At 46.3% G+C, this 27610-nt stretch overlaps 1 protein-coding gene across 5 annotated transcripts in view; it reads right to left on the reverse strand.

Annotated features, from left to right (window-relative positions):
- The window catches only part of dusp23b (dual specificity phosphatase 23b), a 134612-nt gene that overhangs the window by 27723 nt on the left and 79279 nt on the right, over positions 1-27610 (reverse strand). The window contains exon 1 of one of the 5 annotated variants that reach the window (XM_068023241.1): positions 21402-21465. The exons of 3 other annotated variants lie outside the window; for them this stretch is intronic. The gene's annotated coding sequence lies outside the window, so the exon portion shown is untranslated. Of the gene's footprint in view, positions 1-21401; positions 21485-27610 lie in introns of those variants that run through there. One more of the 5 variants, XM_068023231.1, reaches the window with a different exon arrangement.

The raw sequence follows: 27610 nt of genomic DNA on the forward strand, positions 1-27610 counted from the left end.
AAGTTTGGGGAACCTTTGTTGACGAGGGATATTGAGGGTCTGGTCAGGACAAAGAAGGAGGCATATGTCAGGTATAGGCAGCTGGGATCAAGCAAGTCCCTCGAGTATAGGGGATGCAGGAGTACACTTGAGGAAATTAGGAGGGCGAAAAGGGGCCATGAGATTTCTCTGGCCAGATAAAATAAAAGGAGAATCCTAAAAGATTCTATTAGTATATTCAGAGTAAAAGGGTAGCTAGGGAGAGAGTAGGTCCCCTTAAGGATCAGTGTGGTAATCTATGTGTGGAGCCACGGGAAATGGGCGAGGTCTTAAATGAATACTTCTCGTCTGAATTTACCGTGGAGAAGGTCATGGAAGCTAGTGAGTTCAAGGGAGGGAACACTGATATCCAGGAGCATATCAACATTACAAAAGGAGGAAGTGTTGGAGGTTTTGAAGCGCATTAAGGTGGATAAATCCCCAGTGCCTGACCAGGTGTACCCTCGGATGCTATGGGAAGCAAGGGAGGAGATTGCAGGGGCCCTGGCAGAGATTTTTGTATCATTGTTAGCCACGAGTGAGGAAGACTGGAGGATAGCTAATGTTGTGCCTCTTTTTAAGGAGGGCAGCAGGGATAAGCCAGGGAACTACAGGCCTGTGAGCCTTACAGCAGTGGTGGGAAAGTTATTGGAAGGGATTCTGACAGACAGGATTTATATGCATTTGAAAAGGCAAGGTCTGATTAGGGATAGTCAGCATGGCTTTGTGCGTGGGAAATCATGTCTCATGAATTTGATTGAGTTTTTTGAGGAGGTGACCAAGAGGATTGATGAGGGCAGGACGATGGACGTTGTCTACGTGGACTTTAGCAAGGCCTTTGACAAGGTCCCACATGGTAGGCTGGTCCAGAAGGTTCAAACACATGGGATCCAGGGTGAGCTAGCCAACTGGATACAAAATTGGCTTGGTGATAGGAGGCAGAGGGTGGTAGTGCAGGGATCGGTGCAGGGCCCTCCGGTTCTTTGCCATATATATTAATGACTTGGATGAGAATGTAGGGGCATGATTAGGAAGTTTGCAGAAGACACCAAAATTGGTGGTATAGTGGACAGTGAAGAAGGTTGTCTAAGGTTACAACAGGATATAGATCAACTGGGAAAGTGGGCAAGGGATTAGCAAATGGAATTTAACGCAGACAAGTGTGAAATGATGTATTTTGGGAAGTTAAACCAGGGCAGGACATATACAGTGAATGGCAGGGCCCTGGGGAGTGTTCTTGAGCAGAGAGACCTTGGGGTGCAAATACATAGTTCCCTAATAGTGGCAACACAGGTAGATAGAGTGGTGAAGAAGGCATATGGCATGTTTGCCTTCATTGGCCGAGGCACTGAGTATAAGAGTTGGGACGTCATGTTACAGTTGTACATAACGTTGGTTCGGCTGCATTTGGAGTAGTGTGTGCAGTTCTGGTCGCCGCACTACAGGAGAGATGTGATTAAGCTGGAGAGGGTGCAGAAAAGATTCACAAGGATGTTGCCTGGTTTGGAGGGCTTGAGTTATAAAGAGAGATTGGATAGGTTGGGTCTGTTTTCCCTGGAGCGAAGGAGGCTGAGAGGGGATATGATAGAGGTATATAAAATTATGAGAGGCATAGATAGGGTAGATAGCCAGAGTCTGTTTCCTATGGTAAGGGTGACTAAAACTAGAGGGCATAGATTTAAGGTGACAGGGAGGAGGGTTTAAAGGGGATCAAAGGGGTAAATTTTTCACACAAAGAATAGTGGGTATCTGGAATGAGCTGCCAGAGGAGGTGGTGGAGGCAGGAACAGTAGCAACATTTAAGAGGCATATGGACAGGTACTTGAATGAGAAAGGCATAGAGGGATATGGAATTAACGCAGGCAGGTGAGATTAGTATAGACAGGCATTATGGTCGGCATGGACGCGGTGGGCCAAATGGCCTGTTTCTATGCTGTACGACTGTATGACTCAGTGTTTAGTTTGAAGTGTTACACTTTATTACGGGGCAGATATGGGTGGGGAACTATAACCTGCTCAAAAAAAAGACAATTCCATTTGTTATTTGGATACTCAGGGAATCAAGGAATATGGGGATAATGCAGGAGAGTGGAGTTGAGGTTGAAGATCAGCCATAACCTTAGTGAATGGCAGAGCAGGCTTGAAAGGCTGAATGGTCTACTCATGTTTCTTGCGCTATATTCTCAATTAATTAATCACAGAATACTACAGCACAGAAGGCGGCCACTTGGCCCATTGGGTCTGCGTTGGATCTTTCAAAAAGCAATTCAGTCAGGCCCACTCCCCTATTCTTTCCCCATATTCCTGAAATTTTTTCTCCTTTAATTATTTATCGAACTCCCTTTTGAAGGTCACTATTGAATCTATACCCACCAGCCGAGCAGGCAATGCATTCCAAATCCTAACTACTTGTTGCATAAAAAAAAAATTTCCTCATGTTGCTTCTAGTTCTTTTGCCAATCACCTCAAATTTGTGTCCTCTGGTTACTGACCCTTCAGCCACTGGAAACAGTTTCTCTTTATTTACTCTTTCTAAATCCTTCATGATTTTAAACACCTCTATCAAATCTTCTCTTAGCCTGCACTGCTCAAAGAACAACCCAGCTTCTCCAGTCTCCCGAGATAAGTATAATCTCTTATCCCTGGAACCATTCTAGTAAATCTCTTCTGTATCCTCTTCAAAGCCTTCATGTCCTTTGTAAAGTGGGATGCCCAGAATTGGATCCAACACTCCAGCTGGGGCCTAACCACTGTTTTGCATAGATTTAACCACAACCTTCCTTTAACCAAATCATGCTGACTGCCCTTAATTAATCCATACCTTTCTACATGATGGTTTATACTGGTACTCAGAATTTTTTTCCAATAATTTGCCTATCCCCAGGGTTAGGCTAACTGGTCTGTAATTACTCAGTCTATCCCTTCCTCCCTTTTTAAACAATGGGTACAACACTAGCAGTCCTCAAATCCTCTAGCGCCGTGCCTGTAGCAATGGAAAACGATGATCAGAGCCTCCATTATTGCCTCCCTTACTTCTCTTAACAGCATGAGAAACATGTCATCCAGGCCTGGTGAATTATCCACTTTCAAAGATGCTAAACCCCTTAATATTTCCTCTCTCAATATGGTTATACTATCGAATTCACACTCCTCCTTCTTAATTACAATGTCTGCTTTGTTTCCCTCATTTGTGAAGACAGACGAAAAGTATTCATTTAAAATCAGGCCCATATCTTCTGCCTCCACATACAAGTTACCTCTTTGGTATCTCACAGCCCAATTCTTTCCTTAGTTATCCTCTTGCTCTTTATGTATTTATAATCTTCAGTCTCTTCATACTGCCCTCAAATGTGGACAAATGGCAGATAATCTTAAAATTTGTGTAATATCATTGTGTTAAGATACAATACAAAAAAGTAAAACATTATTTAAACAATACATTCTTCACTGTCGCAGGGTCAAAATCTTGGATATCCCTTCCTAACACTGTGGGTTTACCTACACCACATGGACTGCAGCAGTTCAAGGCAGCGGCTCACCACCACCTTTTCAAGGCCAATTAAGGACGGGCAATAAATGCTGGCCTTGCCAGCAATGCCCACATCCCATGTATGAATTAAAAAATACTGAATAGTAATCTGATAAGAATCATTACATTTTTGTTTGAAATAATCATGTAGATTTTCCCTCAACCAAATCCACGGAGGCATGAAGAATGCATGAAAGTGGGTCAATAGCCTTAGTCATCGATACTAATAATGCAATTTTGTGAAGCAAAGTATACCGTGTGACGAAAAGGATTGCTGGAGTAGGACAGGGATACACATGGTCACTGAAAAGATCCGGAAAGAATCAGTCAGATCTATCTGACAAATCTATATCGGAGTAATTGTTCTCCAGCACAAAAAAAAAAATCAACTGTCTTTTCAAAGTTATATCAATATCAGACAGGCATAAATAAAACTCATTTAAACATTACAATAATTGCGAAAGAGGGGAGCGTTGCTTTACAACCAGTGCATATCTACAGTAATTTCATTTTTAGCAGGTGAGTAAGATGATGCAGAAAAACAATTAGTCAGTTGTTTGCTGACAACTGAGACTAAAGTTCATCCAGCAATCTTGGATTTTTTTTGTCTTGAACTGTTGCGATTGTAAACCTTGATCATGAATACAAGATATACAAGCTTACTGGAAAATGCACAATAAGGAAAGGTTTGTTCAACAGACTACGCACACTGATTCAAAAAATAAAAATGCCTTTTATTCCCAAAGAAACAAGACGTTTTTCTCCCATCACTCCCAGTTAAAAGCTAAAGCAAGATCAAGACTAGTTTTTTTTTGAGGGAGGAAGGGAGGAAACATACATGCATCTAAATAGCACATAACATGACCCCAAGATGCCTTGAAGCGCTTCACAGGAAGCATAATCACTGTAGTAACGTTGGGAAACAATGCAGACAGTTTATGCACAAGCTACCACAAACAATGAGATTAGCGACCAAATAATCTGTTTTAGAGATGATGGCGGAAGGATCAATATTTGGCAGGACACTAGCAGAACTCACCCGCTCTTCTTTGAATTCTGCCACAGAATCTTTTATAACCACCTGACAGGATAGGACATTGGTTTAGTGCCTCTTCTAAAAATACTGAAGTGCCAGCCTAGATTATGTGCTCAAGTCTCAGAGTGGGTGTCATGCTAGGCCCTCACCTGCCAAGAATGAGGCAGATCAATTTTGTCAGAAACAATGATTTTAAACTGTTACTTGAGTGTGGGGAGGACTTCTTGAACAGATCAGCTGTGGCTGAAAAATACATTTGCATATTAACAGATGGTATTTGGAAGGACAAAGGACCATTCCCTGGCATTCAACCCACAATGGACTTCTGATCACCAGACGTTGAAGATGGAGGAACTCGCATTCCAGGTTGACTGCTAAGATGGCCGAATATACAAATGGACATGGTCCAACCAGCTAGTCACATGACTAACCTGCTGGGAAACCTGAGTTTTTTGAATTTGTACAAACAGTTTGGGCAGAATGCTGTTAGCTCCTGGACTGAGAAGATCTCTCTCCTGTCTGCTTCCATCTCTTTCTCACAAGCCTCTGAATCCACATGAACCCAAAGAGAGAAAAGTCTCCTACAGAGAACAAGGTTCAATAAGAATACTAGGCCCCAACAAAAAGCAAGATCCATCTACAATCAAGGACTCTACAGTGAGTTCGAAGTATCGTAACAACAACTCTTCAGATATTGCCTCAAACCTTTCCACTTTATTTTTCTTCTGCTCTTTTCTGTCTCCATTTGCATGCGTGTATTTGATGCCCGTATCTGTCGGCATTAACTGAGTTCGAGTTCAAGTTAAAGTTTAATAAATTTCAACTTTTCTTGTTTAAACCTAAGAAAGCCTGTTTGTACTGGTTTCTTTGCTTTATAACTGGAAAGCAGTGAACAAGGATTCACCAAGGGGGAGCTAAAAATACGGTGTGTTTAAAATTAAACCCTGTTACAGTAAAACCAGGTGAAGGCTGAAAGGAAACCCTAGACCTCTTTCTCACCTGGTCGTAACAGAAATTTGGGGGCTCTTCCAGGATTTTACTCACAGACAAATGAGAAATTGCAAGTCGGAAGCTAAATTGTTCCCAATCAAAAAGAGCAAGATTTCAATACAGGTTTTCTTGTGTTTGTGTGTGCTCGAATACAAACATGTCTGCAACTGAAGCTAGTAGCTCTCCAAGCCAGGGTGAAGTAACTTGAGATAAGTTAAAAGCACTGTCTATGGAGGAGTTGAGGAAAATGGCTGAACAGTGTGCGATCACTGTATGTGGCAAGGCAATGAGGTCTGAACTCCTAAGGCTAGTGTCCAATCATTTTTCCCTTGCATCTGAAGAAGCAGAAACAGGGTTAGAAGCAGATTCCAACAGGGTATTGTTAGCAAAGATACAACTGGAATAAAGGAAACTTAAATTTGAGGAGGGAGAGAGAGAATATTCCGGAAGGAATGCGGAGACAGACAGTTGATGCGTCTTGAGTTAACTAGGGGGCGACAGAGTAACCCCAGTGAAAGCATGGCCAATATGAAGGAGCATAATTCAGGGCTGGGTATAAAATTGTTAAAGCTAGCTCGACTAATACCAAAATTCAGTGAGGAGGATGTAGAAACATTTTTTGTGTCCTTTGACAAACTGGCAAGGCAGCTAAAATAGTCAGTTGAGACCTGGACTCTTATACAAAGCAAGCCAACTGGAAAAGCCCATGAGGCTTATTTCCTGTTGCCAGATGAGAGCTAATCAAATTATGAACTGACCAAAAACGCTACCCTCGGGGCATATGAATTGGTCCCCAAAGCCTATCGCCAAAAGTTTAGAACCGTCAAGCAGCAAGCTAATCAAACTTATCTGGAGTTCCAAAGAAGTAAGCAGCGGGCTTTTGACCAGTGGCTGAGGGCTCTTCAAATACAGCTCAGCTATAAGAATCCCAGAGAAGTAATTAATTCTGTTAGAGGAACTTAAACACTCTCACCCACTCACCATAAAGACCCATGTTGAGCAGCAACAGGTTCAGAGAGCCCAGCAAGCGGCTGATCTGGCCGATGAGTTTGCTTTAATTTAAAAAGTAGTTTTCCCAGGGGAAAACCTTCCCTGGTCACCCCCACAAATCCGAAAAGGACAAAGGGTGGGAAGGTGATAGAAGCCCAAGTAGTCCTGGGAGAGAAAGAAAAGCAGGAGACACAGGGGGCCCTCCTCTAGCCAAAAAAGGTGCGATGAGGAGGAGCGAGACCCAGAGATCTGCGTGTTTCTATTGTAATAAAGCAGGGCATTTAAAAGTTGACTGCTGGAAACTAAAGGGAAAACCTATCGGGTTAATCAGGCCACACCGACTCGGTGAAGAAGTAACTCGATGGAAAGCACAGCAGAACAAGCTGTGACTTTAACTGCAGTAAGAGTGAGATCCAGGAAGCTTATGGCTGCAAGTGCAGGAAAAGCGAATAGGACTCCTGAAGGTGATCAGGATTTTGTGTCTGAAGGGAAAGTAACCCCGTACCCCTCGAGTGGGGCAAGCAAACCCATAGTAATTCTCAGGGACACAGGGGCCATTAGATCCCTTTTATTGGAAAAAGGCCTGACCTTTCCCCAGAGAGTGCAGTGAACACCAGAATGGTGGTGAATGGTATTGGAGGGCAGTGTATGCCTGCACCTGTACACCAGGAGCATCTGGAGTGTGACCTAGTTTCAGGACCGGTGACCGTAAGGATTGTCCCTAGTTTACCTGTGGGCTGGGTCGACCTGCTCCTAGGTAATGATCTGGCGGGGTTTAAAGTGGCAGCCCCCCCAGTAGTGAAAGAAAGACCGCAAGAGGTCAGAGAGACAGGGCAGTGGCAGGAGACAGTTCCCTACAGTTTCCCTGAACATGCAGTGGATCAGGCAATGATCAAACCAGCTGCCCCAGAGGAGACTGAATTGGCACTGCAGGCAGATGACCAGGTCTGTCTGTCTGATACTTTTAGAAAGTTAGGAAACCCAGGAAATGAATTAAATGGATTTTCCCTCGGTGAGGCTCAGCAAGCCGACCCAGTATTGAGAGTGTTAGCACAGGCTGCCCAGTATGAAAAAGTGAAGCAGAGGGCGTCCCTGACTAATACTATTTAAAGAATGAGATACTGATGAGGAAACAGAGTTCTCCTCAAAGACCTGACAGCAAGGAATGGACAGTAGTTCACCAGCTGGTGGTGCCACAGAGGTATCGGGGAGAAATATTAAGCAGGGCCCACGAGATAAGAGTGGCTGTACATGCCGGTATACCAAAACCCACATAAGACAGTTGTTTGACTGGCCAAAACTCCACAAAGATGTGGTGGAGTACTACAGGAGTTGCCACATGTGCCAGGTTGAGGGAAAACCTCAACCTACAGTGAAACCTGCACCCCCAAGTCCTGTACTGGTGTTAGGAGGACCCTCCAGCAGATGGCTGGCGAACTGCAAGGGACCCCTGCCGAGAACAAAAAAGAACAGGCAGGCACAAGGCTGGCAAAAGGTTAGACAGAGAAGGAGAAAATGTGACCAAGAGGGCAGCTTAAAAGAAGTCCGGGAGGAATACTGGATGAAAATCCCTACTGTCCAGTAGAGGCCTGCTCAGGTCGAGAAAAAAAAAGAGAACCCTTCCGAATCACAGCGGACCTGAGCCCGACCCAGCTCGAGTCCCTCCAATTTTGCCCCAAGCCCGACCCGACTCGAGCTTGACCATCCATTTACTTTCCTTCCTGACACTGAACCTGCAAGAAGCTGCAGCGCATGTGTGATGACGTCACAGCGACGTCACTGCACAGACTCAGTTTCGTCCCGGACTCCCAGCTCAGGTAAGTTTTTTAATTTCAATACGTACCAGCAAAGCACTTAACGTGAGTGTCTGGCCCGACCCAACTCGACCTGGATTCGGCCCAACCCGAGCCCGAAAGCTGTAGTCTGAAAATGGGTCCGACCCGAACCCGACACATGTCATCGGGTCCCATTGGGTAGCAGGCCTCTACTGTCCTGTCAGTCAACCCTGAAAAATTAGACCCCACATCTTCCTGCGTAAATGCAGGCACTAGAAGCACCACACAGAGTTGCTAACAGCATTTACAGGAATCTGCAAAGACAAAGAAAGACCTCCAGGGGGCACAGAAACTATGAGGGTGATGCCTCAACTAGTCAAAGTCCTACAGGGAGAGTGCAGTAGAGTCTGTACAAATACCTGCAGGCAGGAATGTCCTCTGGGACAAAAGGGAAGATAAGCAAAGTATCCTCCCCACAGTCAGAAAAAAAGCGAACCACCCATCCGCTGAAGTCAAAAGCCTTTGCATAACTCAGCGAAGCACTGAAAGTGTGTCCAGGAGAGACCCACCCACGACCTCAGCAGGTACAAAGACACTAGGCAGCCATGGAAATAGGCAAATAGAAAAGAAGCTTCCCAAAGAAAAAGAACTACATGTTTATTGGAATGCCTTAAGGGGGCAATTAAAGCAGCACTGGCACCAAGAGAAGACAGGCTGTAATATGTTATGGGATTTATGAATGAGTGGGAATGAATGAGAGAATTTATTTTTTCTGTATCTTACATTTTTCTCGACCCTTTTAATGAAATGCGTCTTTTCTCAAGTTGCATTTCATTCCGCTTGTTGTGGAGGTGTTATGCTCGGCCCCCACCTGCCAAGAATGAGGCACATTAATTTTGTCATGAACTCAAATTTTAAACTGTTACTGGAGTGAGGGGAGGGCTTGTTGAACAGATCAGCTGTGGTTGGAAAAGACATTTGCATATTAACAGACAGTGATTGGAAGGACAAAGGACCATTCCCTGATACACTCAACGCATAATGGACGTCGGAGCACCAAACGGTGAAGGTGGGGGAGCTCGTATTCCAGGTTGACTGCCACGATGGCCGAGTACACAAACAGACATGGTCAAACCAGCTAGTCACATGACTAATCTGCTAAGCAACCTGAGTTTTTTGAATTTGTGCAAACAGTTTGGGCAGAAAGCAGTTTGCTCCTGGACTGAGATCTGTCCTGTCTGTTTCCATCTCTTTCTCACAAGCCCCTGAATCCACTGAAGACACACGAACCCCAAGCAAGAAATGTCTCCTACTGCAAACAAGGTTTAAGAAAAATACTGGGCCCCAACAAAAAGCAAGATCTACCTACAATCAAGGGCTCTACAGTGAGCTTGAAGAATTGTAACAACAATTCTGCAGATATTGCTTCAAACCTTTCCACTTTATTTTTCTTCTCTTTTCTGTCCCTATTGTATGTGTATCGCGAATGCATGCTAGCATAGGGCACGGCGTGTATCCGAAGGCATCAACTGAATTAGAGTTTAAGTTTAATAAATTTCAACTTTTCTTCTTTAAATCAAAGAAAGCCTGTTTGTACTGGTTTCTTTGCTTTATAATTGGAAAGCCATGAACAAGGATTCACCAAGGGGGAACTAAAAATACAGCGTGTTTAAAATTAAATCCTGTTACAGTAAGACCAGGTGAAGGCTGAAAGGGAGCCCTAGACACCTCTCACCTGGTTGTAACAGTGGGGTTTCAACCCACAACCCTCTGCCTCAAAGGTAAGAGCAATATCACTGTCCCAAGGTTGGCACAATTAACACAAAGCAGAATTAGAACAGAAGAAACACAAATGAGGGACATTTAGAAACCATTTTGCCAATCAGGTGTTGTTACTCTAGTGAGGTAATTCTCTAATACGGAGCTTTTCTGGGACTGAGCCTGAGAAATGGTCCTGGGACATAGTGGATGCAGGGGAAGCGGTGGCATAGTGGTATTGTTACTGGGCTAGTAACGCAGACGCAGGGGATTGCTCTGAATTCCATTAATAAATCCAGAATTTAAAAAAGCTCGTCTAATGATGGCCATGAATCGATTGTCTTAAACCTAACTGGTTCAGTTATGCCCTTTAGGGAAGGAAGTCTGCTATCCTTTATTGGTCTGGCCTATACGTTACTCCAGACCCACAGCAATGTGGCTGGCTCTTAAATGCCCTCTGAATTGGCCTAGCAAGTCACTCAGTTGTACCAAAGTTGATTAACGAATGAAACTGGACGGACGACCCGGCATCGACCTCTGCACTGGAAAACGACAATGACAAATCCAGCCCTGACGACTCTGCAAAGCCCTCCTTACTAATATCTGGGGGCTTGTGCCAAAGTCAGGAAAGCTGTCCCACAGACTAGTCAGTGAATCACCATCCCTGGGTATGTCCTGGCCAACCATAGGAACATAGAAAACAGGAGCAAGAGTAGGCCATTCGGCCCTTTGAGCCTGCTCCTCCATTCATTATGATTATGGCTGATCATCCAACGCAGTAGCCTGTTCCCGCTTTCGCCCCATACCCTTTGATCCCTTTAGACCCAAGAGCTATATCTAACTCCTTCTTGAAAACATACAATGATTTGGACTCAACTGCTTTCTGTGGTAGCGGATTCCACAGGCTCACCACTGTCAAGATGAAGAAATTGTGTTTAGGCGGCACAGTGGTTAGCACCGCAGCCTCACAGCTCCAACGACCCGGGTTCAATTCTGGGTACTGCCTGTGTGGAGTTTGCAAGTTCTCCCTGTGTCTGCGTGGGTTTCCTCTGGGTGCTCCGGTTTCCTCCCACATGCCAAAGACATGCCGGTTGATAGGTAAATTGGCCATTATAAATTGCCCCTAGTAAAGGTAGGTGGTAGGGAAATATAGGGACAGGTGGGGATGTGGTAGGATTAGTATAAAAATGGGTGGCTGATGGTCGGCACAGACTCGGTGGGCCGAAGGGCCTGTTTCAGTGCTGTATCTCTAAAAAAAAAAAAAAAAAAAATTTCTCCTCATCTCAGTCCTGAAAGGTTTACCCCCGTTTCCTTGAAATATGACCCCTGGTTCTGGACTCCCCCACCATCGGGAACATCCTTCCTGCATCTATCCTGTCAAGTCCTGTTAGAATTTTATAGGTTTCTATGAGATCCACCCTCACTCTTCTGAACTCCAGCGAATATAATCCTAACCGACTCAATCTCTCCTCATACGTCAGTCCCGCCATCCCAGGAATCAGTCTGGTAAACCTTCGCTGCACTCCCTCTATAGCAAGAACATCCTTCCTCAGATAAGGAGACCAAAACTGCACACAATATTCCAAGTGTGGCCTCACCAAGGCCCTGTATAATTGCAGCAAGACATCCCTGCTCCTGTCCTCGAATCCTCTCGCTATGAAGGCCAAAAAACCATTTGCCTTTTTTACCGCCTGTTGCGCCTGCATGCTTACCTTCAGCAACTAGTGTACGAGAACCATTACGAGAGGCCATTCCCCCCAACAGTATCCAAAGCAGTATAACTGTTTTGCAGGGCAATAGCCACAGGAGATTCCTGAACTGCCTGGCTAGTCTTCTTGCTCTGTGACCACCACGCAGAGCAACAGAGCAAGAGGACTAGGCAGGCAGTTCAGAATTCTCCTGTGGAGAACTGGCAGGACAGTGGTATATACAGTCTGGAGGGAGTTGCCCTGGGAGTCCTCAACATCATCTATGGACCCCATGAAATCTCATGACAGCAGGCCAAACATGGGCAAGGAAACCTCCTGATTACCACCTACCACGCCACCGCCCACCTCCCCCCACCACCCCCCACCCCCGCAGCTGATGAATTAGCACTCCATGTTGAGCAGCATTTGGAGGAAACACTGAAGGTAGCAAGGGGGCAGAATGTACTCTGGGTGGGGGACTCCAATGTCCATCAACAAGAGTGGCTCGGTAGCACCACTGTTCGCCGAGTCCTAAAAAACATAGCTGCTAGACTGGGTATGCGGCAGAGAATGAGGGAATCAACAAGTGGGAAAGACACTAAAATAAAAGCAAAATACTGCGGATGCTGGAAATCTGAAATAAAAACAAGAAATGCTGGAACCACTCAGCAGGTCTGGCAGCATCTGTTGAAAGAGAAGCAGGGTTAACGTTTCGGGTCAGTAACGTTTAGGGTAGGCGGTGGCGTAGTGGTATTATCACTGGACTAGTAACCCAGAGACCCAGGGTATTCCTCTGGGGACATGGGTTCGAATCCCACCACAGCAGAAGGTGGAATTTGAATTTAATTAATAGAAATCTGGAATTAAAACTAGTCTAATGAAGGCCATGAAACCATTGTCGATTGTTGTAAAAACCCATCTGGTTCACTAATGTCCTTTAGGGAAGGAAATCTGCTGTCCTAACCTGGTCTGGCCTACACGTGACTCCAGACCCACAGCAATGTGGTTAACTCTTACATGCCCTCTGAAATGGCCTAGCAAGCCACTCAGTTGTACCTAACCGCTACAAAGTCTATGAAAAGGAATGAAACCGGACGGACCACCCGGCATCGATCTAGGCACCGGGAACAACAATGGCAAACCCAGCCCTGTCGACCCTGCAAAGTCCTCCTTACTAACATCTGGGGGTTTGTGCCAAAGTTGGGAGAGCTGTCCCACAGACTAGTCAAGCAACAGCCTGACATAGTCATAGTCACGGAATCATACCTTACAGACAATGTCCCAGACACTGCCATCACCATCCCCGGGTACGTCCTGTCCCACCGGCAGGACAGACCCAGCAGAGGTGGTGGCACAGTGGTATACAGTAGGGAGGGAATAGCCCTGGGAGTCCTCAACATCGACTCTGGACCCCGTGAAGTCTCATGACATCAGGTCAAACATGGGCAAGGTAACCTCCTACTGATTACCACCTACCACCCTCCCTCAGCTGATGACTCAGTACTCCTCCATGTTGAACACCACTTGGAGGAAGCACTGAGGGTGGCAAGGGCACAAAATGTACTCTGGGTGGGGGACTTCAATGTCCATCACCAAGAGTGGCTTGGTAGCACCACTACTGACCGTGGCTACAAGAGCAGGTCAGAGGCTAGGAATCCTGAGGCGAGTAACTCACCTCCTGACTCCCCAAAGCCTGTCCACCATCTACAAGGCACAAGTCAGGAGTGTGATGGAATACTCTCCACTTGCCTGGATGGGTGCAGCTCCAACAACACTCAAGAAGCTCAACACCATCCAGGACAAAGCAGCCCACTTGATTGGCACCCCATCTACAAACATTCACTCCCTCCACCACCGACGCACAGTGGCAGCAGTGTGTACCATCTACAAGATGCACTGCAGCAATGCACCAAGGCTCCTTAGACAGCACCTTCCAAACCCGCGACCTCTACCAACTAGAAGGACAAGGGCAGCACATACATGGGAACACCACCACCTGCAAGTTCCCCTCTAAGTCACACACCATCCTGACTTGGAACTATATCGCTGTTCCTTCACTGTCGCTGGGTCAAAATCCTGGAACTCCTTTCCAAACAGCACTGTTGGTGTACCTACCCCACATGGACTGCAGCGGTTCAAGAAGGCAGCTCACCACCACCTTCTCAAGGGCAATTAGGGATGGGCAATAAATGCTGGCCTGGCCAGCGACGCCCACATCCCATGAATGAATTAAAAAAAACTAATCTCATGCTAAATGTGAGATTTCGAGCAGATCTAGCAATGCAAAACTGGGCATCCAAGAGGCGCTGTTGGCCATTAGCAGCAGCAAAATTGTACTCAACCACAACCTGTAACCTCATGGCCTGGCATATCCCCCACTCTACCATTACCATCAAGCTGGGGGTTCAACCCTGATTCAATGAAGAGTGTGGGAAGGCATGCCAGGAGCAGCACCAGGCAAACCTAAAAATGAGGTGTCAATCTGGTGACGCTACAACCCAGGAATATTTGCATGCCAAAACAGCAGACGCAGCATGCAACAGACAAGAGCTAAGTGATCCCACAACCAACAGACCAGATCCAAGCTCTGCACCTCAGTCACATCCAGTTGTGAATGGTGGTGGGCAATTAAACAACTAATAAATAACTCCATCCTCAATGACGGGGAAACCCAGCACATCAGTGCAAAAGATAAGGCTGTTGCATTTGCAACAATCTTCAGCCAGAAGTGCTGAGTTGATGATCCATCTCGGCCTCCTCCTGAGGTCCCCAGCATCACAGATGCCAGTCTTCAGCCAATTTGATTCACTCCACATGATAGGACGCAACAACTGAAGGCACTGGAATACTGCAAAGGCTATGGGCCCTGACAACATTCCAGCAATAGTACTGAAGACCTCTGCTCCAGAACTTGCTGCGCCCCTAAAAGCAAAATACTGCGGATGCTGGAAATCTGAAACAAAAACAAGAAATGCTGGAGTCACTCAGCAGGTCTGGCAGCATCTGTGGAAAGAGAAGCAGAGTTAACGTTTCGGGTCAGTGACCCTTCTTCGGAACTGACAAATATTAGAAAAGTCACAGATTATAAACAAGTGAGGTGGGGGTGGGGCAAGAGATAACAAAGGAGAAGGTGCAGATTGGACCAGGCCACATAGCTGACCAAAAGGTCACAGAGCAAATGCAAACAATATGTTAATGGTGTGTTGAAAGACAAAGCATTAGTACAGATTAGGTGTGAATACACTGAATATTGAACAGCAGCAAGTGCAAACCTGAAGAAAAACAACCTGAAAAAAACAGTGGGTAAGCAAACTGAACAAACTAAGATGAAATGAAATAAATGCAAAAAAAGATTGTAAAAAATGTAAAAAGGAATGTAAAAAAAAAGGGGAAGAAAAACTAACTAAAAATGAAAGTAAAATGGGGGGCTGTCATGCTCTGAAATTATTGAACTCAATGTTCAGTCCGGCAGGCTGTAATGTGCCTAATCGGTAGATGAGATGCTGTTCCTCGAGCTTGCGTTGATGTTCACTGGAACACTGCAGCAATCCCAGGACAGAGATGTGAGCATGAGAGCAGGGGGGAGTGTTGAAATGGCAAGCAACCGGAAGCTCAGGGTCCTGCTTGCGGACTGAGCGGAGATATTCCGCAAAGCGGTCACCCAGTCTGCGCTTGGTCTCCCTAATGTAGAGGAGACCACACTGTGAGCAGCGAATACAGTATACTACATTGAAAGAAGTACAAGTAAATCGCTGCTTCACCTGAAAGGAGTGTTTGGGGCCTGGAATAGTGAGGAGAGAGGAGGTAAATGGGCAGGTATTACACCTCCTGCGATTGCAGGGGAAGGTGCCCTGGGACGGGGACGAGGTGGTGGGGGTAATGGAGGAGTGGACCAGGGTGTCGCGGACGGAACGATCCCTTCGGAATGCTGACAGGGGAAGGGAGGGGAAGATGCGACTGGTAGTGGCATCACGCTGGAGGTGGCGAAAATGGCGGAGGATGATCCTTTGGATATGGAGGCTGGTGGGATGAAAAGTGAGGACAAGGGGAACCCTGTCACGGTTCTGGGAGGGTGGGGAAGGGGTGAGGGTAGAGGTGCGGGGAATGGGTCGGACACTGTTGAGGGCCCCGTCAACCACAGTGGGGGGGAAATCCTCGGTTGAGGAAAAAGGAGGTCATATCAGAAGCACCGTCATGGAAGGTAGCATCATCAGAGCAGATGCGTCGGAGACGGAGAAACTGGGAGAATGGAATGGAGTCCTTACAGGAGGTAGGGTGTGAAGAAGTGTAGTCGAGGTAGCTGTGGGAGTCAGTGGGCTTATAATGGATATTGGTAGACAACCTATCCCCAGAGATGGAGACAGAGAAGTCGAGGAAGGGAAGGGAAGTGTCAGAGATGGACCATGTAAAGGTGAGAGAAGGGTGGAAATTGGAAGCAAAGTTGATAAAGTTTTCTAGTACGGGGCGGGAGCAGGAAACGGCACCGATACGGTCATCAATGTACCGGAAAAAGAGTTGGGGGAGGGGGCCTGAGTAGGACTGGAACAAAGAATGCTCGACATATCCCACAAAAAGACAGGCATAACTAGGACCCATGCGGGTACCCATAGCGACACCTTTTACTTGAAGGAAGTGCATGGAGTTGAAGGAGAAGTTGTTCAATGTGAGAACAAGTTCAGCCAGGCGGAGGAGGGTGGCGGTGGATAGGGAGTTGGCCAACTCACAGACACCTCATCCTACCTCCCTCTGGACCATGACCCCACCACCGAACATCAAGCCACCGTCCAAAGGACTGTCACTGACCTCATCTCCTCTGGAGATCTTCCCTCTACGGCTTCCAACCTCATAGTCCCACAACCCCGGACAGCCCGCTTCTACCTCCTTCCCAAAATCCACAAACGGGACTGTCCCGGCAGACCCATTGTGTCAGCCTGCTCCTGCCCCACTGAACTTATTTCTTCCTATCTAGACTCTATCTTTTCTCCGCTGCTCCAGTCTCTTCCCACCTACATCCGTGACTCTTCTGACGCCCTACGTCATTTTGACAATTTCCAGTTTCCTGGTCCCAACCGCCTCCTCTTCACTATGGACGTCCAATCGCTCTACACCTCCATCCCCCACCAGGATGGTTTGAGGGCTCTCCGCTTCTTCCTGGAACGGAGGCCCAACCAGTCCCATTCCCCCAACTCTTTTTCCGGTACATTGATGACTGTATCGGTGCCGTTTCCTGCTCCCGCCCCGAACTAGAAAACTTTATCAACTTTGCTTCCAATTTCCACCCTTCTCTCACCTTTACATGGTCCATCTCTGACACTTCCCTTCCCTTCCCTTCCTCGACTTCTCTGTCTCCATCTCTGGGGATAGGTTGTCTACCAATATCCATTATAAGCCCACTGACTCCCACAGCTACCTCGACTACACTTCTTCACACCCTACCTCCTGTAAGGACTCCATTCCATTCTCCCAGTTTCTCCGTCTCCGACGCATCTGCTCTGATGATGCTACCTTCCATGACGGTGCTTCTGATATGACCTCCTTTTTCCTCAACCGAGGATTTCCCCCCACTGTGGTTGACAGGGCCCTCAACAGTGTCCGACCCATTCCCCGCACCTCTACCCTCACCCCTTCCCCTCCCTCCCAGAACCGTGACAGGGTTCCCCTTGTCCTCACTTTTCATCCCACCAGCCTCCATATCCAAAGGATCATCCTCCGCCATTTTCGCCACCTCCAGCGTGATGCCACTACCAGTCGCATCTTCCCCTCCCTTCCCCTGTCAGCATTCCGAAGGGATCGTTCCGTCCGCGACACCCTGGTCCACTCCTCCATTACCCCCACCACCTCGTCCCCGTCCCAGGGCACCTTCCCCTGCAATCGCAGGAGGTGTAATACCTGCCCATTTACCTCCTCTCTCCTCACTATTCCAGGCCCCAAACACTCCTTTCAGGTGAAGCAGCGAGTTACTTGTACTTCTTTCAATGTAGTATACTGTATTCGCTGCTCACAGTGTGGTCTCCTCTGCATTGGGGAGACCAAGCGCAGACTGGGTGACCGCTTTGCGGAATATCTCCGCTCAGTCCGCAAGCAGGACCCTGAGCTTCCGGTTGCTTGCCATTTCAACACTCCCCCCTGCTCTCATGCTCACATCTCTGTCCTGGGATTGCTGCAGTGTTCCAGTGAACATCAACGCAAGCTCGAGGAACAGCATCTCATCTACCGATTAGGCACATTACAGCCTGCCGGACTGAACATTGAGTTCAATAATTTCAGAGCATGACAGCCCCCCATTTTACTTTCATTTTTAGTTAGTTTTTCTTCCCCTTTTTTTTTACATTCCTTTTTACATTTTTTACAATCTTTTTTTGCATTTATTTCATTTCATCTTAGTTTGTTCAGTTTGCTTACCCACTGTTTTTTTCAGGTTGTTTTTCTTCAGGTTTGCACTTGCTGCTGTTCAATATTCAGTGTATTCACACCTAATCCGTACTAATGCTTTGTCTTTCAACACACCATTAACATATTGTTTGCATTTGCTCTGTGACCTTTTGGTCAGCTATGTGGCCTGGTCCAATCTGCACCTTCTCCTTTGTTATCTCTTGCCCCACCCCCACCTCACTTGTTTATAATCTGTGACTTTTCTAATATTTGTCAGTTCCGAAGAAGGGTCACTGACCCGAAACGTTAACTCTGCTTCTCTTTCCACAGATGCTGCCAGACCTGCTGAGTGACTCCAGCATTTCTTGTTTTTGTTGCTGCGCCCCTAGCTTAGCTGTTCCAGTATTTCCTACTGCTGGTAAACCTTACTACAACTCATAAAACCTTACCAATAAATCACCTGAGTCTCAGAAGATTCTTATGGTTACTATTCCAATTAATGTTACACTAACGCCAATTAAAATTTCTTAGTTTAGTTGAGAGAGATAATGTTCAACCATTCTCACTCCGCCGATGTCTCCACTGTCTGCGGTTTGAAATCCTTACTCTTTTATGGAGCCTCTGATGAGTCACTTGCTATCTAGCTCAGTTTCCTGCTTCAGTCATTAACACCTACTTTCAGCTGACTAACAGGTAACTGCCACTGTCAGGCAGCTGTATGTTTAACAAGGCAATTTAACTTGAAGTTTGAAAGTTCTGTGTCAATGTCTGACTCCTAATTTTTTCTCAAGTTCAATTTAGATTACCAGAATTTAGCACATGAACCAAATTCCCACCTTCACACTGACGCGGCGCAGTGGTTAGCACCGCAGCCTCACAGCTCCAGGGACCCGGGTTCAATTCTGGGTACTGCCTGTGCAGAGTTTGCAAGTTCTCCCTGTGACCGCGTGGGTTTTCGACGGGTGCTCCGGTTTCCTCCCAAAGGCAAAGACTTGCAGGTGATAGGTAAATTGTCCGTTGTAAATTGCCCCTAGTGTAGGTAGGTGGTAGGGAATATGGGATTACTGTCGGGTTAGTATAAATGGGTGGTTGTTGGTCGGCACAGACTTGGTGGGCCGAAGGGCCTGTTTCAGTGCTGTATCTCTAAAATAAAAAAATATAGCTACAACACTGGAATCTACCCGGCAATGTGGAAAATTGCCCAGGGATGTCCTGTACACAAAAAGCAGGACAAATTCAACCCGGCCAATTACCGCCCCATCAGTCTACTCCCCATCATCAGTAAGGTAATGGAAAGTGTCACTGACTTGCTATCAAGCGGCACTTGCTTCGCAATAACCTGCTCAGTGATGCTCAGTTTGGGTTCCATCTGGACCACTCAGCCCCTAACCTCATTACAGCCTTGCTTCAAACATGGACAAAAGAGCTAAATTCAAGAAGTGAGGTGACAGTGCTTGCCTCTGACATCAAGGCAGCATTTGACTGGGTATGGCATCAAGGAACCCTAGCAAAACTGGAGTCAATGGGAATTAGAAGGAAAACTCTCTGCTGGTAGGATTCGTACCTAGCGCGAAGGAAGATGGCTGTGGTCATTGGAGGTCAATCATCTCAGCTCCAGGACATCACTGCAGGAGTTCCTCAGAGTAGTGTCCTAGGCCCAACCATCTTCAGCTGCTTCATCAATGACCTTCAATCATAAGGTCAGAAATGGGGACGTTCGCTGATGATTCCACAATGTTCAGCATCAGTTGCACTCCTCAGATACTGAAGCAGCTGTGTAAAAATACAGCAAGACCTGGACAACATCCAGGCTTGGGCTGATAAATGGCAAGGAACATTTGTGCCACACAAGTGCCAAGCAATGACCATCTGCAACAAGAGAGAATCTAACCATCTCTCCTTGACATTCAATGGCACCACAATCACTGAATCCCCCATCAACATCAAGGGGGTCACCATTGACCAGAATCCAGAGTAGCCATATGAATACCTTGGCTACAAGATCAGGTCAGAGGCTAGGTATCCAGCAGCGAGTAACTCAACTCCTGACTCCCCAAAGCCTGTCCACCATCTACAAGGTACAAGTCAGATGAGTGATGGGAATACTCGCCACTTACCTAGATGGGTGCATCTCCAACAGCACTCAAGAAACTCAACACCATCTAGGATAAAGCAGCCCACTTGATTGGCACCTCATCCACCACCTTCAACATTCACTCCCTCCACCACCGAAACACAGAGGTAGCAGTGTGTACCATCTACAAGATATACTACAGCAACACATCAGGCTCCTTCGACAGCACCTTCCAAACCCATGACCTCTACCACCTAGAAGGACAAGGGTAGCAAATGCATGGGAACACCACCACCTGCAAGTTTCCTTCCAAACCACACAACCTGACTTGGAACTATATTGTCGTTCCTTCACTATCACTGGGTCAAAATGCTGGAACTCTCTTCCTAACAGCACTGTGGGTGTCCCTACCCCACACAGACTGCAGCAGCTCAAGAAGACGGCTCACCAGCACCTTCTCAAGAGCAATTCGTGATGGGCAATAAATGCTGCCTAGCCAGCCACACCCACATCCCACAAACGAATCAAAAAAATTACTACTGTATGCATTTAGCTAACTTGGGAGTGTTTGATGTTGTCAGAGTCAAATTATTATTTGCAAAAAACTTGGAGTGCTTCTGGAACGATATATCTGGTAACACACTACAGCAGGACCATCCAAAATAAAATCTTTGTGAACCAAGTAAACACAGTCCATAATGCCCCACAAGTCAAATACCAAACTCGAATCCTTGCTCCAAATGGTCTGGCACCAGTGACAACAACAGATCTTGGTGTTCAATTTAGAATTTATCCATCAATCAGGAAACACGACAACATCCCTTTCCAAACCGTTTGACTCACAATATTCAACAGGACGAACAAGGCAGAAGCAAATAAAAAAAAAAGTGCGGACTTTCCAGGGCTTCTTGCAGACTGCATATTTTGGTTAGCGACGACTACATGTTCTGCCTGCTCCTTTTTGCTCGTATATGGTCTGCATCGGAAAACGGCCGTTCTAATTAAAGTACAGCAGCAGGCCTGTTCCCATCACCCAACAGTTATAGGAATGAATAAAACTCTCCCAACAAAGCTAAAACGTTAAAAAAAAACCTTTTAGGATAAGGATCACGTGGCCGGTTACTTTTTGACACAGTGTATCTCTCACCCACTGCAACGATTTAACAGGTACCTTTTAAAACAACCTTCAGATCATACCAAACCCAGCACGGCTCGCTCCACTGCTCTGCAGCAAGAGAACAGCAGAATTGATTGACAAACAGGGGAAGCAGCTGCAATCAATCGGAGCACAGGGTGAGGCAGCGTCACAGGAGAAGGCAGGTCTGGATGGGTTCAATAAAAATAACATCTATTTATCTAGAGCCTTTAATGCAATAAAAGGACCCAAGGCACTCGGCAGAAATGTTATAAAACAAAGTATGTCACCGAGCCACATAAAGAGCTATTAAGTCAGTCGGAGGAGGCTGTGGCATCGTGGTAGTGTTTCTGCTCCATTACCTTCTGGTCAGTTATTCTCTGTGACCCTGTGCTGTCAACACCTTTATTTTTGTTATCTCTTGTGGCCCCCCCCCCCAACTTTATTTGCTTCAAACCTATTACTTTTCTAATATTTGCCAGTTCTGATGAAGGGTCACTGACCTGAAACATTAACTCTGCTTCTCTATCTACAGATGCTGACAGACCTGCTGAGTATTTTCAGTATTTCTTCTTTTTATCCCCAGAGCCTGGGGATCTGGATTACTATAATAAAATGATATAATATAATATAATGATGGTCAGCACAGACTCATTGGGCCGAAGGGCTTGTTTCAGTGCTGTATCTCTAAATAAATAAATAAAATAAATAAATAGCAAAATACTGCAGATGCTGGAAATCTGAAATAAAATCTGAATAAAATAAAGGTTTTAAGCAAGTAAAGCGGGGTGGGGCAAGAGATAACCAAAGAGGTGTTGATAGGACAAGGTCACAGAGAATAACTGACCAGAAGGTCATGGAACAAAGGCAAACGGTACGTTAATACTGTGGTGAAAGACAAAGCATTAGTGCAGAGAGGGTGTTAATTGACAGAAAAATGAACAGCCCTAGCCTAAAGCACAAACATGAAAAAAGTGGGTGGCACAGGAGAAACAAACTACAATAAAATAAACACATAAAAAAGAAAAAATAACTAAAAACAAAAATAAAAAGGGGGACCCATCATGCTCTGAAATTATTGAACTCAATGTTGAGTCTGGCAGGCTGTAGCGTGCCTAATCGGTAAATGAGATGCTGTTCCTTGAGCATGTGTTGATGTTCACTGGAACACTGCAGCAATCCCAGGACAGAGATGTGAGCATGAGAACAAGGGGGAGTGTTGAAATGGCGAGCAACCGGAAGCTCGGGGTCATGCTTTTGGACTGAGCTGAGGTGTTCCGCAAAGCGGTCACCAATCTGCGTTTAGTCTCCCCAATGTAGAGGAGACCACATTGTGAGCAGCAAATGCAGTATACTAAATTGAAAGAAGTACAAGTAAATCGCTGCTTCACCTGAAAGGAGTGTTTGGGGCCTTGGATAGTGAGGAGAGAGGAGGTGAATGGGCAGGTATTACACCTCCTGCGATTGCAGGGGAAGGTGCCATAGGAAGGAGACAAGGTGGTGGGGGTAATGGAGGAGTGGACCAGGGTGTCGTGGAGGGAACGTTCCCTTCGGAATGCTGACAGGGGAAGGGGAGGGGAGGATGCGTTTGGTAGTGGCTAATGCTCTGGAGGCATGGGTTCAAATCTCACCATGGCAGATAGTGAAATTTGAACTCAGTTAATAAAGCTAGTCTAATGGCGACCATGAATCCATTGTCGATTGTTGTAAAAACCCATCTGGTTCACTAATCTCCTTTAGGGAAGGAAATCTGCCATCCTCACCTGGTCTGGCCTACATGTGACTCCAGACCCACAGCAATATGGTTGACTCTTAAAATGCCCTCTGAAATGGTCTAGCAAGTTACTCAGTTCAAGGGTAATTGGGGATGGGCAACAAATGCTGGCCTAACTAGTGACGCCAACATTCCATGAACGAATAAAAAACACTAAAAGCTTGGTCAAATAGGTAGGTTTTAAAGAGCTTCTAAAAGAAGGAAAAAGAGGTATCGAGATGGAGTGGTGTAGGGAGGCAGTTCCAGAGCTTAGGGCCTTGGCAGCTGTTATGACACGACAGCTCAGGACAAAGCCCCCAATAAAAATATAAAATTTTGATTGTGGTGGGAGCAACGCACTGTCAATTCAATTCTGCCGCCTGACAGGTCACATCATATATATCTTAAAGCTTTCCCAAATCAAAGAAAGTACAGCCGAATACCTGAATGAGGCAAACCAAACCAGGTATCTTTAGATATCAACAAATTAACTGTTTATTAGAAAAAAAACTAAAATCTTAAACACTTCTAAGAGAAACCAATATCTAAAGACCCTATAACGTATTTAAAAATCTAACTCCTGCATTCGCATACATATACTCAAACTATCGGAAGTTTGGTGTTTAATTAGCTGCCCGAAAAAAATAGAATAACAATAAAGTCTTTGCAGATTTATGGTCCTGACAATGTGTAATCTTCGAATGTGGAATAGTTCAAGGTTGTTTGAAGTCTTCCAAGGCCTGATAAATCCGAGGATAGGAGTTCAGCAATTACAGTTCAGTAGGTGAAGCATCAAACTCTTCTTCTTTCCAGCGATGAACACAGTAGATTGACAAATAGCTTTTTGTTAAAAAAGAATTAATTTGGTTGACTTTTCAGAATTCTGAGAGAGAATAATAAATAGGTTTGAAATAGACTGAGAGAGCTCTCCTCTTTCCTTCATGTGCCTGAACAGTCTGAGTCTGTGTCAGCTGTCTCTGCAAAGCCAGTTTTTTAACGTTAAATGGGCAACATTGTATGTCGGATTCTCCCTCTCTGTATGGCTGTATCCAGGGCAACCAAAATGCACTTTCCAGTAACTTCTGAAGCTGGCTGCCTTAAAGAAGTACTGATCTATTACAGCCTTAAAGGCACACCGCATATTTCCCAAAAAAAAGGATCATGACACAGCTGAAGGCGGAGCCAGCAATGGTGGAGCGATTAAAATCAGAGATGGTGCAGGGGCCAGAATTAAAGGAGTGCAGATATCTCAGAGGGACTCAGACAGTTGCCAGGATGGAATCAGTGGCTAGGCAGGAGAGTTTGTGGCAGTGAACGAAGGCAATGGTTGGAATTTTAATTTGTGATGATGGCCCACCCACTGGCAAAAATGTCAAGGGCGAGCCTGCCTCCCCCAGGCCTGGAAGCCACACTGCAACTTTATGCAGCCCCGGCCCTTAACTGGTCTCAGTTGGGGGCTTCTGCCCCTCTGAGGCAGGAAGTCCCGACTCCAAGAGCTGCTGGCCAATCAGAGGAATGGCAGGTTCTCAGACCCAGCTGCACCCCATGAGCGGTGGCTACTGCTGAGACTGCATCCAGTGAGAGGTGCCAGCATGGACACCGGCCTAGAACAGATGAGGGCAAGGAGGGTGGGGGTTGGAATGCATGGCAGGGGTGTGTTTTAGGGGGAGTGGCCCGTGCTGCTTTGGGGGGGGGGGGCTCTGTGGGGTACAAGGTGTCCAATCGGGAGGGCCCCCACCCAGCCCGCAAGGAGACCACCAGGTAATGTATCAGCAGTGGTGCGAGGAGGCCCTTAAGTGGCAATTAATTGGAACTTAAGGGCCTCAATTAGCCTAGGGTGGGCAGGCCGTTTGTCATCTCCCCAGCTGCTGGTAAAATAGCAGCAGGGTGGGTAGACAATGGGAACGGCACCCTGGCCTCCCTCTCCATTTTGCAAACCACCACCCTCCCACAGCAACTCCCCCCCACCCACCCCAGCGCCCCCACCCCCCTGTCTCCCAGCCTGCTCCTGGGGATGGGGAGAAGAGATTCCAGTCAATGGCTTTGGTCTTACCGATATTTAATTGGAAGAAATTTCTCCTCATCCAGCACTGGATGTCGGACAAGCAGCCTGACAGTTTAGAGACAGTGGAGGGGTTGAAAGAGACGGTGGTGAGGTCCATCTGAGTATTGTCAACAAACATGAGGAAATCATCGTAGAATCATAGATTCATAGATGATTTCCACATAGAATCATTGAAATTTACAGCGTGGAAGGAAGCCATTCAGCCCATCATGTCTGCGCTGGCCGACGAGTAGCCTTCCAGCCTCATCCCACTTTTCAGCTCTTGGTTCCGTAGCCTTGTAGGTTGCACCACTTCAAGCACATATCCAAGTACTTTTAAATGTTATGAGGGTTTCTGTCTCTACCGCTCTTTCAGGCAGTGAGTTCCAGTTCCCCACTCTCTGGGGAAAAAAAAAATCTCTTCTTAAATCCCCTCTAAATCTAACCTATAATCCTGAATTTATGCTCTCTGATTATGGACTCCTGAACTAAGGAGAATAGGGCCTTCCTATCCATTTTATCTAGACCCGTCATAATTTTATACACTTCAATTAGGTCTGCCCTCAACCTCCGCTGTTCCAAAGAAAACAACCCTAGCCTATCCATCTTTTCTTATAAATACAATTCTCCAGTCCAGGCAACATCTTCATAAATCTCCTCTGTACCCTCTCTAATGCAATCACATGTTTCCTATGTGCGGTGACCAGAACTGCATGCAGTACTCCAGCTGTGGCCTAACTAATGTTTTTTTACAATTCCAGCATAATCTCCCAACTCTTATATTCTATGCCCCGGCTAATTAAGGCAAGTATCCGCTATGACTTCTTGACCACCTCATCCACCTGTCCAGCCACTTTAGGGCATCTGTGGACATGCATTCCAAGGTCCTTCTGTTCCTTTAAACTTCTCAGTATCCTACCATTTATTGTGTATTACCTTTCTTTGTTAGCCTTCCCCAAATGCACTACTGCATACCTCTCCAGATTTGTCATTGTTCCGCCCACCTGACCAGTCCATTGACATCTTCCTGCAGTCTGAAGCTTTCTTCTTCATTGCCAATCATACAGCCAATTTTTGTATTGTGTGCAAACTTCTTAATCACATCCCTACATTCAAGCCCAAATGATTTTTTTTATTCTTTCACGGGACATGGGCGTTGTAGGCCAGGCCAGAATTTATTGCCCATCCCTAATTGCCCTTGAGAAGGTGGTGGTGAGCCGCCTTCTTGATCTGAAGCAGTCCATGTGGTGTATGTACACCAATAATGCTGTAAGGAAGGGAGTTCCAGGATTTTGACCCAACTACAGTGAAGGAACAGTGATATAGTTCCAAGTCAAGATGGTGTGTGGCTTGGAGGGGAACTTGCAGGTGATGGTGTTCCCATGCAACTGCTGCCCTTGATCTTCTAGGTGGTAGAGGTTGCGGGTTTGGAAGGTGCTGTTGAAGGAGCCATGGTGAGTTGCTGCTGTGCATCCAGTAGATGGTACACACTGCTGCCTCTGTGTGTCAGAGGTTGAGGGAATGAATGTTGAAGGTGGTGGATAGGGTGCCAATCAAGCACGTTGCTTCATCCTGGTGGTGTCGAGCTTCTTGAGTGTTGTTGGAGCTGCACTCATACAGGCAAGTGGAGAATATTCCATCACACTCCTGACATGTGCCTTTTAGGTGCAGGACAGGCTTTGCAGAGTCAGGAGTTGAGTTACTCGCCACAGAATTCTCAGTCTCTGACCTGTTCTTGTAGCCACAGTGCTTATATGGCTTCTTCAGTTAAGTTTCTGGTCAATGGTAACCCCCAGGATGTTGATTGTGAGGAATTCAGCAATGGCAATGCCATTGAATGTCAAGGGGAGATGATTGGATTCTCTCTTGTTAGAGATGGCCATTGCCTGGCACTTGTGTGGTGCTAATGTAACTTGCCACTTAGCAGTCAGAGCCTGAATGTTGTCCAGGTCTTGCTGCATATGGAAACGGAGTGCTTCAGTATCTGAAGAGTCAGGAATGGTGCTGAACACTGTGCAATCATCAGCAAAAATCCCCACTTCTGACCTTATGATGGAGGGAAGGTCATTGATGAAGCAGCAGAAGGTAGTTCGGCCTAGGACACTACCCTGAGGAACTCCTGCAGTGATGTCCTGGGACTGAGATGATTGACCTCCAACAACCACAGCCATCTTTCTTTGTGCTGGATATGACTCCAGCCAGTGGAGAGTTTTCCCCGATTCCCATTGACTCCAGTTTTGCTCGGGCTCCTTGATGCCATACCCAGTCAAATGCCTCACCTCACCTCTTGAGTTCAGCTCTTTTGTCCATGCTTGTACCAAGGCTGTAATGAGGTCAGTAACTGAGTGGCCCTAGCAGAGCTCAAAGTGAACATCAGCGAGCAGGTTAGTTCTGAGAAAGTGCCACTTTATAGCACTGTCGTCGACAGTGCTGATGATGGAGAGGAGA

The sequence above is a fragment of the Heterodontus francisci genome, chromosome 3, assembly GCF_036365525.1.
Source record: "Heterodontus francisci isolate sHetFra1 chromosome 3, sHetFra1.hap1, whole genome shotgun sequence".
In the NCBI taxonomy this organism is placed as follows: domain Eukaryota; kingdom Metazoa; phylum Chordata; class Chondrichthyes; order Heterodontiformes; family Heterodontidae; genus Heterodontus; species Heterodontus francisci.